The 14,935-nt window shown below is 45.3% G+C and overlaps 1 protein-coding gene across 1 annotated transcript in view; it reads left to right on the forward strand.

Moving 5' to 3' along the window:
* The window catches only part of LOC144501420 (14-3-3 protein gamma-B), an 87,653-nt gene that overhangs the window by 25,021 nt on the left and 47,697 nt on the right, over positions 1-14,935 (forward strand). The window lies entirely within an intron of this gene.

The raw sequence follows: 14,935 nt of genomic DNA on the forward strand, positions 1-14,935 counted from the left end.
TGAATGGGCCAATTGTTACAATGTTTTAGAATGTAGGCTGATTGCTTGGTGATCCAGTCCTGAGTTTAGTCTTCTCGCCCAGTTGCTGATGAGATCGAAAAAGGGTTCTGAAGTTGAAGGAAAAAGGTAGACTAGATTCTTTTTCATCTCAATGGAGATGAAAATATCTCTGGATGTGGCTGCATGTTGCTTGTCCTGAAAGATGTACATTTATTTTCAAGAAAAAGTAAATCTGAAACAATTTTAAAATTTAAATAGTCTGCCTTGGAGCTTATAAGTTTAAAAAGATCATCTCCCTGTGGTGAACTGCATTTCTTTGAATTCAGATGACCTTCAATAATTGACCGATGCTTCTCATTTCATAGAATCCCTACAGTGTAGAAGGCCATTTGGCCCATCGAGTCTGCACCAAGAACAATCCCACCCAGGGCCTATCCTTGTAACCCCACATAATCCCCCTGACACTAAGGGGCAATTCCATCCAGACCTGTTCCTGCAACCCAAGTATTTACCCTGCTATTCCCCCTAACCTACACATCTTGGGACACTAAGGGGAAATTTAGCATGGCCAATCCCACCTAACCTGCATGTCTTTCAGACTGAGGAAACCAGAGCCCCCGGAGGAAACCCATGCAGAGAAAGTGCAAACTCCACACAGTCACCCAAGGTTGAGTTTGAACCTGGGTCCCTGGCACTGAGGCAGCAGTGTTTGCCACAGTGCCACCCCTATTTGCACTGCTTTAAGTAAAATACTGTTTTGGTTATATTTCAAGGTTGTGTACTGCTTATTTTTAAAGGAAAAAACTTGCTTCAGGAAGGCTAAAGCTGCATAAATGTCCCTTCACCCCTGGCCCTAGGGCCTGTATTGATGTTGGCTCAATGCTGGGATAGATTTTCCATCACTGCTACATTATTTGAACATAAATTAGCAGCAAATTGCTATTGGAGGGATAGCAGACATTTGGGGGGGGGGGGGGGGGGAAGAAAAATTACATTTGGTTCATTTACGGTTAATTGAAGCAGTGTTGGAGCAGAGATTAGGCCTTCCTGCATTAGGCCAGCATTGGCAACTCTAGATTGGGTGTATGGCTGTTGGTTTGATCACATGACCACCTGTTGATAACTGACCTGTCCCAGCATGCTCATGATTGGTTATCTGATCAACCCTTGTAAAGCTCCACCTTTCAGTGCCAATTGGGAAATGAGCAGACTCTTTACCCCAATTGGGTGATGACTTTGTCAAAGTCTTTCTTTTCGGCCCCCACCCCACCCCACCCCAACGTCTCCAATTAATTTTAATTCAAATAACAGTGTTCAAAGAAAATGAGAAATGCACTCCAATGATTTTTCTCCTGGCCCATCAATCCATCACCACTTCAGTATTTTAAGTATCGTGTTTAAATTATAGAAGATTGGGAGAAACCTGCACTGGCAAATTTGTCCCTGATAGGATTTTTGAAATGTAGTGTTGGGCCTTGTCAAGGATGTTTGTTTTAGAGATGGAAGGGTTTGGTACGCGGGAGGGTGGCATCTTGGTTGGGAAGTCCACATTTCCCTGGGTGCTGCAGGGTTCAACTCTGCAACATGCAACTTTACAATCCGTTTCCCTATTCCGATGTCGGTCTGATTGGAATCTGAATCCGAGCGCACGCAATGCTGTTTGTAACACGGAAGGAACCTGGAGCTGTTACTGGTGTAGTCACACTGTCACTGGACTAATAATCAAAGGATCAGGCCAATGGATTGGGGACACAGGTTCAAATCCCACTGTGGCAACTGGTGGAATTTAAATTCGATGAATAAACCTGGAATTGAAAGGCTAGCTTCCATATTGGTGACCATGAAACTGTTCTTGCAAAGACCCATCTGGTTCAAAGCAGTATCCTTTTGAGGAGGGACATTCCACAGCATTGCTATTGCTGAATCCCCCATTATTAACATGCAGAAACTGGACTAGCCATATAAATACTGTGGCTACCAGAGCAGGACAGAGGCTGGGAATCCTATGGCTGGCAAACCTGCCTACTGACTGTCCAAAGCCTGTTCACCATCTACAAGTCATAAGTCAAGAGTGTAATGGAATACTCTCCACCTGTCTGGATGAGTACAGCTCCAACAACACTCGAAGCTCAACGCCATCCAGGACAAAGCCCTGCTGATTGCTACCCCTTCCACAAACATTGAAGCTCCTCCACCACTGACAAACAGTGGCAACTGTGTACCATCTACAAGATGCACTGCAGGAAACCACCAAGACTCCTTGGGCAGTGCCCTCCAAAACCATGACTGCTGCCATCCAGAAGGACAAGAGAAGCACCACCTGGAGGTTCCTCTCTGTTGTAGGACTGGCGGGGGTTCCGTTTGTGACTAGCCTTGTTCCCTTCAAGTAACCAGATGAATTTGAGTTGAAAATCAGCTGTTTATTTACAAGCAATAGCAAGAATTCCAGATGGTCAGGTGGTGGTGCAGTCCAGAGCACTGGAAACAGAATTAGACAAACAGATATACTTTTATATTCAATGACCATAACTAGCAGTAGCATATACTAATCAGATGTACATTTGTATCGAAGTTGTCTGTCTACTCAACTATTGGTTAGATTTACATAAGGGAATAGTTGTCCAATTCCAACATATGCATGTCTACCTAATAATATCACCAAGCATGTATTTCTTTACTTTCTACAACCCTCCTGACATGAATATGATAGTTATGTCTGACCAATGGTATATCAACCTCCCAAACCCTCCCATTGATTTAATCATAGAATAGAATCCCTACAGTGCAGAAGGAGGCTATTCGGCCCATCAAGTCTGCACCAATCACAATCTCACCCTGGCCCTATCACCTTAACTCCATGTATTAATGCTGCTAATCACCCTGACACTAAGGGTCAATTTAGCATTACCAATCAACCTAACCCCCACATCTTTGGATTGTGGGAGGAAACCGGAGCATCCCAGAGGAAACCCACACAGGGAGAATGTGCAAACTCCACACAGTGACCAGAGGCCAGAATTGGTCACTGTGCTTGCCACTGTGCTGCCCATAATGGACACAGCTGTAGTTGCATGTGGTTCAATTGAATTCTTGTGTGCACACTGACTAAAGTCTCCCTTGTAACTGGGAGTTTTATGGTCCTTGATGCTTATCTGGGACTGCTTTAATCTAGACCTGTTGTCTTTCTCTGTGAGACTGAATCTAGCAGCTTGTAAATTGTGATTTTTAAATTTGTGATTATTAACTCTTCCATCTTCCAAAGCCACTCACCATCCTGACTTGGAAACATATCGCTCTGTTCCTTCACTGTCGCTCGGTCAAAATCCTGTTACTCCATCCCTAACAGCACTGAGCGTACCTACACCCTTGGGGACTGCAGGAGTTTAAGAAGGCGGCTCACCACCACCTTCTCGAGGGCCATTAGGGATGGGCAGTGAATGTTGGCCCAGCCAGTGACACCCACATCCTGCAAATAAAGAATAAAAGAGAATGCTGTACTTACCTGGCCTACACATGACTCCAGATCCAGCAATGTGTTTTACTTAACTGCATATATCTAATGAATGGGCATTCAGAATCCCAGGGATATAAGTGGTTTTGAGAAAACTACCCCTCCTCCTGGCCACAGTGCTATAGAGACAAATGCCTTTTGTCCAGAACTGTCCTAGCCTCGCTTGTCCTGCCAGGTTTCCTCAGGCCTGGGAATCCTGACAGCCCAGGATTAAACCTGTAATGCAGGTTAACTGTTAACTACCAGCCTTGGTGTATGTAAACTGTCAGCCTGCCACCTGGGAGTGATGCCTCTGTTAGGATTGGCTCTGCAATTAACATTTTAACAAACCTCACCCAACCCCAACCTGCTGCTTTTTGGAGGGAGGGGATGGGTTTAGAATTAACCCTAACATTCTTGCCCTTTGTTTGGAAAAACCCTACAATTGTCCAATCACCTGACTTCACCCACCCCTCAGTCTCGGTCCACCCTGCTATTGTGTTTCCATCGGCTCCCGACTCGACTATTCCATTGCTTGGCCAGGTTCCCATTCCACCTGCCCATTAATGTCAACCCATTGAAAACATCGAGGATCTTGGCCTTCTGCAAATCCTGTTCACCCATCATAATAAAAGCAAATTACTGCGGATGCTGGAATCTGAAACCAAAAGAGAAAATGCTGGAAAATCTCAGCAGGTCTGGCAGCATCTGTAAGGAGAGAAAAGAGCTGACGTTTCGCGTCCAGATGACCCTTTGTCAAAGCTAGGCTGTAAAGTGCCTAGCCGGGAAATGAGATGCTGTTCCTCCAGTTTGCGTTGAGCTTCACTGGAACATTGCAGCAAGCCAAGGACAGATGTGGGCATGGGAGCAGGATCGTGTGTTAAAATGGCAAGCAACTGGAAGGTCAGGATCCTGATTGCGCACAGACTGAAGGTGTTCAGCAAAGCGATCTACGCTTGGCCTCTCCGATATAGAGGAGACCACATTGGGAGCAGTGAATGCAATATACCAAATTCAGAAGTGCAAGTGAAATGCTGTTTAACCCAGAATGAATGTTTTGGACCTCGGATGGTACGTATAGAAGAGCTAAAGGGACAGGTGTTGCACCTTCTGCGATTGCATGGGAAGGTGCCATGAGTGATGGGAGAGGTGTTGGGTATAGTGGAGGAGTGGACTACGACTAGCTTTGACAAAGGGTCATCTGGACTCTGTCAGCTCTTTTCTCTCCTTACAGATGCTGCCAGACCCGCTGAGATTTTCCAGCGTTTTCTCTTGTTCACCTGGTATTTCATGACCCATGTTAGCTCCTTGTCCAGCAGTGCCTTAAATTTAAATTTCTCCTCGTGTTCAAATCCCTCCATAGGTTTACCCCTCCCAATTTCGATGTCCTGCTCCAACCCTCCAGGATTTGTTTCCTTTCCGTTCCGGCCTCTTGTGCAGCCGACATTCGTCTGCCCACCATTTTGGCAGTGCTTGCAGCAGACTATAGGCCCTGAACCCTGAAATTACCACTTAAATTTCCATAGAGGCGGCACAGTAGTTAGCACTGTTGCCTCACAGCGCCAGGGACCTGGGTTCAATTTGAGTCAGTTTGGGTCACTCTGTGGAGTTTGCTCGTTCTCCCATGTCTGTGGGTTTCTTTCCACGCTCCAAAGATGTGCAGGTTAGATGGATTGGCCATGCTAAGTGTGTGGGGGTAACAGGGATAGGGCCTGGGTAAGATACTCTTTTGAAGGAGCATACAGACTCATTGGGTTAAATGGCCTTTTTCTGTACTGAGGGATTCAAAGAACAAAGAACAGTACAGCACAGGAAACAGGCCCTTCGGCCCTCCAAGCCTGTGCCGCTCCTTGGTCTAACTAGACCAATCGTTTGTATCCCTCCATTCTATGCTGCTTAGACTAAGCTTCTGTTCGCCAGCCTTGTGTGAATCTGTGTCAATTTTTGTCTAGGAGCCAGTGAAGTGCCTTGATGTTTTATTACTTATCTAAATGCATGTTATTATTGTGAGCACACTTTGGGTGGCAAATTTCTAAGTTCCTAATGATGAGAGTGACGGAGCAATCTGCACTGGTCTCAGGCACACTCTGCACCACAATCCTCCCACGGTCACTGTTTTGGAGATTTGGAACATTTAAACATTTGTGGTGCGGGGGGAAGCTAAACACACCGGTAAGCCTGGCTTCTGAGCTCTTGGGTGCCGTTTCACAAGGGTGCTCCAATATTGGGTGAAGGGTCCTGCCAGACTTAGCAGCTGGGCTTCATTGCCTCAATGTCCTGGCTGGCTGGCAGGAGCAGAAATCAATGGCAGTGAACCACACATGGGGCGGGGGGAGACAGGCAAAGATAGACACTGATGTGTCTGGGCAGCTATATAGGATGGGGAGAGAGTGGACAGTAGAGGCTGAAGCACTCTTCACCCTTCCTAACCCACAAAGCATTATAAAACTGAAAGCTTGACTGGATCTCATCCATAACTAAAGTTTTCTCCCCCAAGGGCTCGACTCTTTCTGATGTGGTGTGGAAGTTATCCAGTGTTGCCAGAAACACTGCCAGTAAAAGTTTATTTCTTTTTAAAAAGCAAACAATCCCTACTATCAACCAAATTGCCCTCTTTGACTTCTTAGCTTCTCAATGCTACTATTATATTACCACAAACAGAATGCTGACGAAACTCAGCAGGTCTGGCAGCTTTTGTGGAAAGACGAGTTAACCTTTTGGCTCTAAATGACCCTTTGACAAAATAATTTGGTTTACCCGGGTATTGCAATAAGTTAGCCCTCCCTGACTGGCATGTATGTTACAATAAATCATCCCCTTAAATCTGCATCCCTTGTGATAGTGTATAGTGTTTTTTATGTTTACAGCTGTTTAAAGATGCAGCTCTATTCTGCAGGCAGTTGGTATGTCTGGAAAACATTCAGCTCAGATGCTGGGAGAGCAAGATAGAGCTAATGGACTTTTGTTTATAGATGGAGATTTCCCCTGGAGTTGTGACTAAAGGAATGGAAGGTGGGTTTAGGGGCAGGGTCATGTGATATTGTTAATGGGAGGAGCTAGGTCTATAGCAGAGAAACAGCTTTTCAGTTCTGGGTGGGAATTGCTTGAAGACGAGGTGCAAGCTGCTGAAATTCATTCTCAATGCTTCAAGGCTGATTTACACAATTTGTAGCAAGTGTATTTATGGTTGTTAACTATATTTAAAGTGGCTTTTGAGTCTGAGGAATGATGCTTATTTGGAACGGGAACAGGCGTCAGCTAGAATTTTCCTTTCATTTTTAAATACTGTTCATAGTTAAGCTGATTTTGTTGGAGTTATAGTTTGTTATTAAATAAAGTTTGCTCTTAAAATAAGAGACACCTAATTTCTCAGCTGATTCATTCCTGGAGTGAAATGGATCCTCACATTTATACCAAAATGGAAAATTGTTGGGGTCTCGTCTGGCTTCCTACTGTAATTTGCAGATCTGTCCAGCAATCCAACACCCTGCAAAGGTAACCTGTTACAGCCACTGAGAACTGTAATCAGGCTGCATTGATGTGTTAACCACATTGTAACCACAATTAGTGTTTTTTTGGAACAAAATCAATGGCTGGTGAATCAGGAGTGGGGGGATTTGGATCTATTGCCCTCTGAGCCCAACTCTTTGATCCACTGCCCTGGATGTGACACTGTTACCTGAAGTAAATTCGTGCAATTTTCGAATTGAGGTGTAAATTGCCAATGATTTTGCTGATAGTTACAGTTTAGGGTTCATGCTTCAATAAGATAACACTTCCTATACTTCAATAAAGTAAAGCCTTTTCCAAGCCTCCAGACTCCAAGCTCAAAGTACAAATCAAGTAATAAAAGAAAATAGATTTGGGTGTGGATAACTTTTATTCCCTTTTTGTAATTATCTTGGCCAACTGCACTGGTAAAGGAAGGATCTGGTTTACAGGGATCTGTATTTGTAAACATTTATTTACAATTGTCACAAGTAGGCTTGCATTAACACTGCAATGAAGTTACTGTGAAAATCCCCTAGTCGCCACTCTACGGCGCCTGTTCGGGTACACTGAGTGAGAATTTAGCATGGCCAATGCACCTAACCCGCATGTCTTTCAGACTGTGGGAGAAAACCAGAGCATCCGGAGGAAACCCACAGAGAAGGTGCAGACTCTGCACAGACAGTGTCCCAAGCTGGGAATTGAACTCGAGTCCCTGGCGCTGTGAGGCAGCAGTGCTAGCCACTATGCCATCCAAGTTTCCCATGGTGCTTCGCCAGTGTGATCAGAAACCAACTGCGATATTAGGACATGGGAGTAAAGCCAGTTGGATTTTTGCTGACACGGACAGTTTGCAAGACCAGTTCCTCTAGTGAACAAAGAACAATACAGCACATGAACAGGCCCTTCGGCCCACCAAGTCTGTGCTGATATAGATGCCTCTAATCTAATATTTTCTTGCCTCTATGTGGTCCATATCCCTCTATTCCCTGCCTATTCATGTATCTATTCAGATGCCTCTTGAACATTGTTATAGAATCTGCTTCCACCAGCTCCTCCAGCAGCACATTTCAAGCATTCACCATCCTCTGAAAAACCTGCCCCTTCCATCTCTTTTAAAATCCTCCCCCCCACCCTCACTTTCAACCTATACCCCCGAGTAATTGACCCTTTAACCCTGGGAAAAAGACTGATTATCCGCTCCATCCAATACTATCATCATCTTGTAAACCCCTCGGGTCCCCCCTCATCCTCTGCTCCAATGAAAACAATCCAAGTTTGTTCAACCTTTCTTAGTCCATATCCTCCAAACCAGGCAACAGCCTGGTAAGTCTCTTCTGCATGCTTTCCAATGCGTCAACATCCTTCCGGTAGTGTGGCGACCAGAATTGTACGCAATACTCCAAATGCGGCCCAACCAAAGTCTTATACAGCTGCAGCATGATTTTCCAATTCCTATTGTCAACGCCCCAATCCATGAACGCCAGCATGCCATATGCTGCCTTGACCACCTTGTTCACCTGAGTTGCCACCTCCAGAATCGCACACCTAGATCCCTCTATGCTAATATTTCTAAGGGCTCTACCATTTACTGTATACTTTCCTTCTGCAGTAGACCTTACAAATCGCATCACCTAATTTGTCTGGGTTAAATTTATCTGCCATCTTTTGGCCCAGATCTCCAGTTGATTTTACATCCTGTTGTATCCTCCTCACTATCCGCTACTCCCCCAATTTTTGTATCATCTGCAAATTTACTAATCAGACCACCTACCATTTTCCTCCAAATACATATATATAAAACAAACAACAGAGGCCCCAGCACTGATCCTTGTGGAACATCGCTTGTCACAGCCCTTCAGTTAGAAAAGTACCCTTCCACAGCTGCTCTCTGCTTTCTATGCCCAAGTCAGTTTTATGTTCACCTTATCAGCTCACCTCGGGTCCCATATGACTTCACTTTCTGTATCAGCGTGCCATGAGGAAGCTTATCAAAGGCTTTACTAAAGTCCATGTATACAACCAAGGAACTTAAGAGGGAAATTAGAAGAGCAAGAAAGGGTCATGAGAAGGCCTTGGCAGACAGGATAAAGGAAAACCCCAAGGCATTCTACAAGTATGTTAAGAGCAAGAGGATAAGATGTGAAGGAGTAGGACCTATCAAATGTGACGGTGGGAAAGTCTGTATAGAACTGGTAGAAATGGCAGAGGTACTCAATGAATACTTTGCTTCAGTATTCACAGTGGAAAAGGATCTTGGTAGTTGCCGTGCAGAAAAGATTGAGCACGTGGGCATTAGGAAAGAGGATGTGTTGGAGCTTTTGAAAAGCATCAAGTTAGATAAATCGCCGGGACCGGATGGGATGTACCCCAGGTTACTGTGGGAGGTGAGGGAAGAGATTGCTGAGCCTCTGGTGGTGATCTTTGCGTCATTAATGGAGACGGGAGAAGTTCCGGAGGATTGCAGATGTGGTTCTGTTATTCAAGAAAGGGAGAAGAGATAGCCCGGGAAATTATAGACTGGTGAGTCTAACCTCAGTGGTTGGTAAGTTGATGGAGAAGATCCTGAGAGGCAGGATTTATGAACATCTGGAGAGGAATAGTATGATCAGAAATAGCCAGCACGGCTTTGTCCAAGGCAGATCATGCCTTACGAGCCTAATTGAATTTTTTGAAGATGTAACTAGACACATAGACAAGGGAAGAGCGGTAGATGTAGTTTATATGGATTTCAGCAAGGCATTTAATAAGGTGCCCCATGCAAGGCTCATTGAGAAAGTGAAGGGGCATGGGATACAAGGGGACATTGCTTTGTGGATTCAGAACTGGCTTCCCCACAGAAGGCAAAGAGTGGTTGTAGATGGGTCTTTTTCAGCATGGAGGTCGGTCACCAGTGGAATGCCCCAGGGATCTGTTCTGGGACCCTTGCTCTTTGTTTTTATAAATTACCTGGATGAGGAAGTGGAAGGATGGGTTGGCAAGTTTGCTGATGACACAAAGGGTGGTGGTGTTGTGGATAGTGTAGAGGGATGTCAGCAGTTGCAACGAGACATAGATAAGATGCAAGACTGGGCAGAGAAGTGGCAGATGGACTTCAATCCAGATAAGTGTGTGGTGGTTCATTTTGGCAGGTTGAATAGGATGAAAGAATATAATAAGGGTAAGACGCTTGGCAATGTGGAAGATCAGAAGGATCTTGGGGTCCGGGTTCATAGGATGTGCAAAGCAACGTCGCAGGTGGAGGTTGTGGCTAAGAAGGCGTATGGAATACTGGCCTTCATCAATAGAGGACTTGAGTTTAGAAATCGGGAGATAATGCTGCAGCTGTATCGGACCCTGGTCAGACCCCACCTGGAGTACTGTGCCCAGTTCTGGTCGCCTCATTACAGAAAGGATATGGAAGCCATAGAACGGGTGCAGAGGAGATTTACGAGGATGTTGCCGGGATTAAGTGGTATGCCTTATGAGGATGGGTTGAGAGAGCTAGGTCTATTCTCCTTGGAGAGGCGAAGGATGAGAGGTGACCTGATAGAGGTGTATAAGATGTTGAGGGGTATTGATAGAGTGGATTCTGAGGCTTTTACCCAGGGCTGAAATGGTTGCCACAAGAGGTCACAGGTTTAGGGTGCTGGGGAGTAGGTACAGAGGAGATGTCAGGGGTAAGTTTTTCACTGAGGGTGGTGGGTGCGTGGAATTGGCTGCCGGTAGTGGTGGTGGAGGTGGATTCGATGGGGTCTTTTAAGAGACTTTTGGATAAGGTAATGGAAGTTAGTAAGATAGAGGTTATAGGTAAGCCTAGTAGGTAGGGACATGTTCAGTGCAACTTGTGGGCCGAAGGGCCTGTTTGTGCTGTAGCTTTTCTATGTTCTATGTTCTATCCACTGCCCTGCCCTTGTCAATTTTTCTTGTCGCTTCCTCAAAGAACTCGATCAAGTTTGAGACATGACATTCCCTTCACAAAACCATGCTGCCTATCGCTAATAAGCCTATTCTCATCCACATGTGAGTACATCCTGTCCCTAAGAATCATCTCCAATAATTTCCCCATCATGGATGTAAAGCTCAGGCCTGTAATTTCCTGCATTGTCTCTTCTGCCCTTCAGAGGAACAATGTTAGCTGCTCTCCAATCCTCTGGTACCTCACCTGTGGCTAACGAAGATACAAAGATTTTGGCCAAGGCATCAGCAATTTCTTCCCTCGCGCCCCTCCATATTCTGGGAAACATCCTATCTGGCCCTGGGGACTTGTCCACCTTAATGTTTTTCAAAACCTCCAATACCTCCCTTTTTTATCTCAACATGTCCTGGAATGTCAACATCCTCCTTTCTACAGTCACATCCTTCTCTTTTGTGAATACTGATGCAAAGTATTCATTAAGGACCTCATCTGGCTCCCCACACACATTCCCTCCACTGTCCTTGAGTGGACCTACCCTTTCATTAGCTACCCTCTTCCTCCATATGTTTCAGTCTACATTTGAACATAAAACATTCATAGTCTGAGTTTTTGTACCATAACTGCTATTTATTCTTCACCTGTCATGAGGCACAGACAAAGCATGTTTGTACCTGTTTAGGGAAGAGTCACTAAACTGACTGAGGTTTGAGTTGCCGCTCCATATTAAACATGGTTGACTAGGCAGAAATCCAACTTTTACTGTTTGCTATTGGTTTAGAATCATAGTTTCCCTGCAGTGCAGAAAGAAGCTTTTGGCCCATCAAGCCTGCATCGATAACTGTCCCACCCAGGCCCAATCCCTGTAACCCCACGTATTTACCGTGCTAATCCCCCTGACAGAGGCAATTTAGCATGGCTAATCAACCTAATGCTCACATTTTTCGGACTGTGGGAGGAATGGGCAGCATGGTGGCACAGTGATTAGCACTGCCAGCTCTCAGCACCAGGGACCCGGGTTCAATTCCAGCCTTGGGTGACTGTCTGTGTGAAGTTTGTACCTTCTCCCTGTGTCTGCGTGGGTTTCCTCCAGGTACTCCAGTTTCCTCCCACAGTCCAAAGATGTGTGGATTAAGTTAATTGGTCATGATAAATTGCCCCTTAGTGTCAGGGGAACTAGCAGGGTAAATACGTGGAGGTACGGGGATTGGGCCTGGGTGGGATTGTTTTTGGTGCAGGCTCGATGAGCCAAATGGTCTCCTTCTGCACTGTAGGGATTCTATGAAAACGGAGCACCCGGAGGAACCCACGCAGACGTGGGGAGAACATGCAGACTCCACACAGATTGTGACCCAAGCTGGGAATCGAACCTGGGTCCATCATGCTGTGAGGCAGCAGTGCTAACCATTGTGCCGCCCCTAATGTCCAAGGCTTGTGTTGGAAGGATTTGCAGGTTGAGATTCGAGCAGTTTGGCCACGTTATGAATGCATTTTCTGTCGCCAGCGGGTGTAGGGTTGCCAATCCTCTGGGATTGGCCTGGAGTCTCCAGGTGTTGAAGATCCATCTCCAGGACACTGCCGTGTGCAACACTGGAGAAAAAAAAACATGGGGGCGTTTGATTTGTGTTTTTCTTTGTCATTTTTCGATGGTCCTTTCTCTTTACCAGATATGAAAATGTTAAATTGTTGGATGGCTGAAAGGCACATCATTATTAAGGATACTGTGTAGACTGACTGACTAGCTGGAAAGGTGGGGACAAATCTGTTAAGAAACCTCTAGGAGTAAATGTAATCAAAGTTAACAACCCTAATTGAGTATGTAGTGGGACTTAAACACAGAGCTTTGGCTTGGAGGCAGAGTTGCTGTGCACTGTGCCACAAACTCTCCCGCTACATGGCCATAAATTCATGGAGTGATTTTGTAGGCTTGGTTACCCTCTGGTGGTGTAGGCCTTGGTTGTGGCAGGCGGGAGGCGGCGGGGGGGGGGGGGGGGAGAGGAAGAAAGAGGGTGTGAAATTACAATGGGAGTGTGTCGGCCTATCCAACTGTGAATTTGACCTTGAAATGGAACACAAATGTCCAGGATTGACCTGGAATAGGCAACAGTTGAGGTCAGAAAGAACGAGCTGCACTCAGCGAGAGGGTGAGGCATATGAACAAGGAGTAGGAGAAAAATATCAGCCATGATTGAATGGCAGAGCAAACTCGATGGGTTGAGTGGCCTAATTCTGCTCCTAGTCTTTTGATCTTATTCGGCCCCTTGGGCCTGATTCGGAGACACCAGGGGGAGTTGAGGACTCTGCGATGAAGGACAAGATACTTGGGTTGCTCTTGGCCTCTCCAGTGTTGGAAAGAATGTTTTAGCTTTGTAGTTGAGTGCAGTCGTCTTCCCAATCCTTGTTTTCAGAGCTCTGCATGAAAACAACATGTTGTGTGGAATGTCAAGCTAACCACTCGTTAATCCATATCTAACAGTTTTCAATATCTGTTAATCTGTTCCCCTTTGAATTCCTTTTTAAAGAAAATAAATTACTCCCGCACCCAGCTGATACTGAGAGCACGACTGGTACATAGCATCATTCAGCTAGCTGTCTATTTGATCAGTACAGCTTAGCTTGTGTATCAAATGTACATGAGGGGTAAGCACAGTCATCTGAAAGCTATGCAGAACAGTTACTAAACTGTTCCTCACCACATGGAATGCAGGAACCCAGAGATGGTGTATGGTGACTGAGGGGATGCCATACATGGACATATCTCAAGTGACAAGAGGTTTTTTTCATTTCCCATTACTGCCCTGATTTATTTCCTCCCTGCCGTTATATGTTAAAACATGGATTTATGTTAACACACTTGTTAGAAGTTTGAGACTTGCTCTAGGCATTCTGTCAAGTAAAGCTGAACTGCTCTCACCCATTGGCATTTGGGCACTTCACACTTGCAGATGTCCCCACACTGACCTTATTCAGATGTACCATGCCGTAACCCAGGGCCATCTAGTGATCTGTACTGGATATTGCCCCACTATTCTGTGAACTTTTCTCCAAATGCCTCGGATGAGGCAGCAACTGGACATGTAGGGCAACTGTTGTGATCAGACTCATTTAATGCAATGAGTACATCTTGTGTTAGCTTCACTTTCTAAAAAAAATAATTACGCTACACCAACACATTAGTAGGTTTTCTTGCTCAACTTCAAATTCTAATTGTCCTTCTAATTTCTAATTTGCTGTCACTACTTGTTTTTTAAAATTTGATTCTTTCATGGGATGTGGGAGTCGCTGGTGAGGGCAGTTGCCCTTAATCTGAGTTTGGGCAGCACAGTGGTTAGCACTGCTGCCTGTCAGTGCCAGGGATCCAGGTTCAATTCTGGCCTTGGGTCACTGTGTGGAATTTGCGCACTGTACCTGTGTCTGCATGGGTTTCCTCCGGGTGCTCTAGTTTCCTCCCACAGTCCAAAGATGTGCGGATTAGGTGGATTTGCCATGCTAAATTGCCCCTTACTGTAAGGAGGATTAGCAGGGTAAATAGTGGGGTTATGGGGATAGGGCCTGGGTGGGATTGTTGTCGATGCAGGCTCAATGGCCTCCTTCTGCACTGTAGGGATTCTATGATTCTAGTCAACCCCATTGCTGTGGGTCTGGAGTCAAATGTAGATTAGGAGTCAAATAGCAGATTTCCTTCAAGGAGATTAGTGAATTGGGTGGATTTTTACAATTAAAGCTGGTTGCATAGTTTTACTGAGGCTCCCTTAAAATTCAATTAATAAACCTGGAATATAAAGTTCCAATGCTGCTGTGGTGGGATTTGAAGCCTTGTTCCCAGAGCATTAACTTGGGCCTCTAGGTTACTAGTCCAGTGACATTACCACTTCGCCACCATCTCTTATCCAGTGGTCAGGGTCAACACCTAGCGGTATGAGCTGTTTATCAATTACTAAGGCACACTGATTATTGGATTTTTTTCAGGCTTTGGAAAAACAACTTGGCTCGTGAGCAATTTAGTCACTTTATCTGGGTTAGGTTATGATCAGACTCATTTAATACAAGGAGTACATCTC

The sequence above is a fragment of the Mustelus asterias genome, chromosome 12, assembly GCF_964213995.1.
Source record: "Mustelus asterias chromosome 12, sMusAst1.hap1.1, whole genome shotgun sequence".
Taxonomy (NCBI): Eukaryota; Metazoa; Chordata; class Chondrichthyes; order Carcharhiniformes; family Triakidae; genus Mustelus; species Mustelus asterias.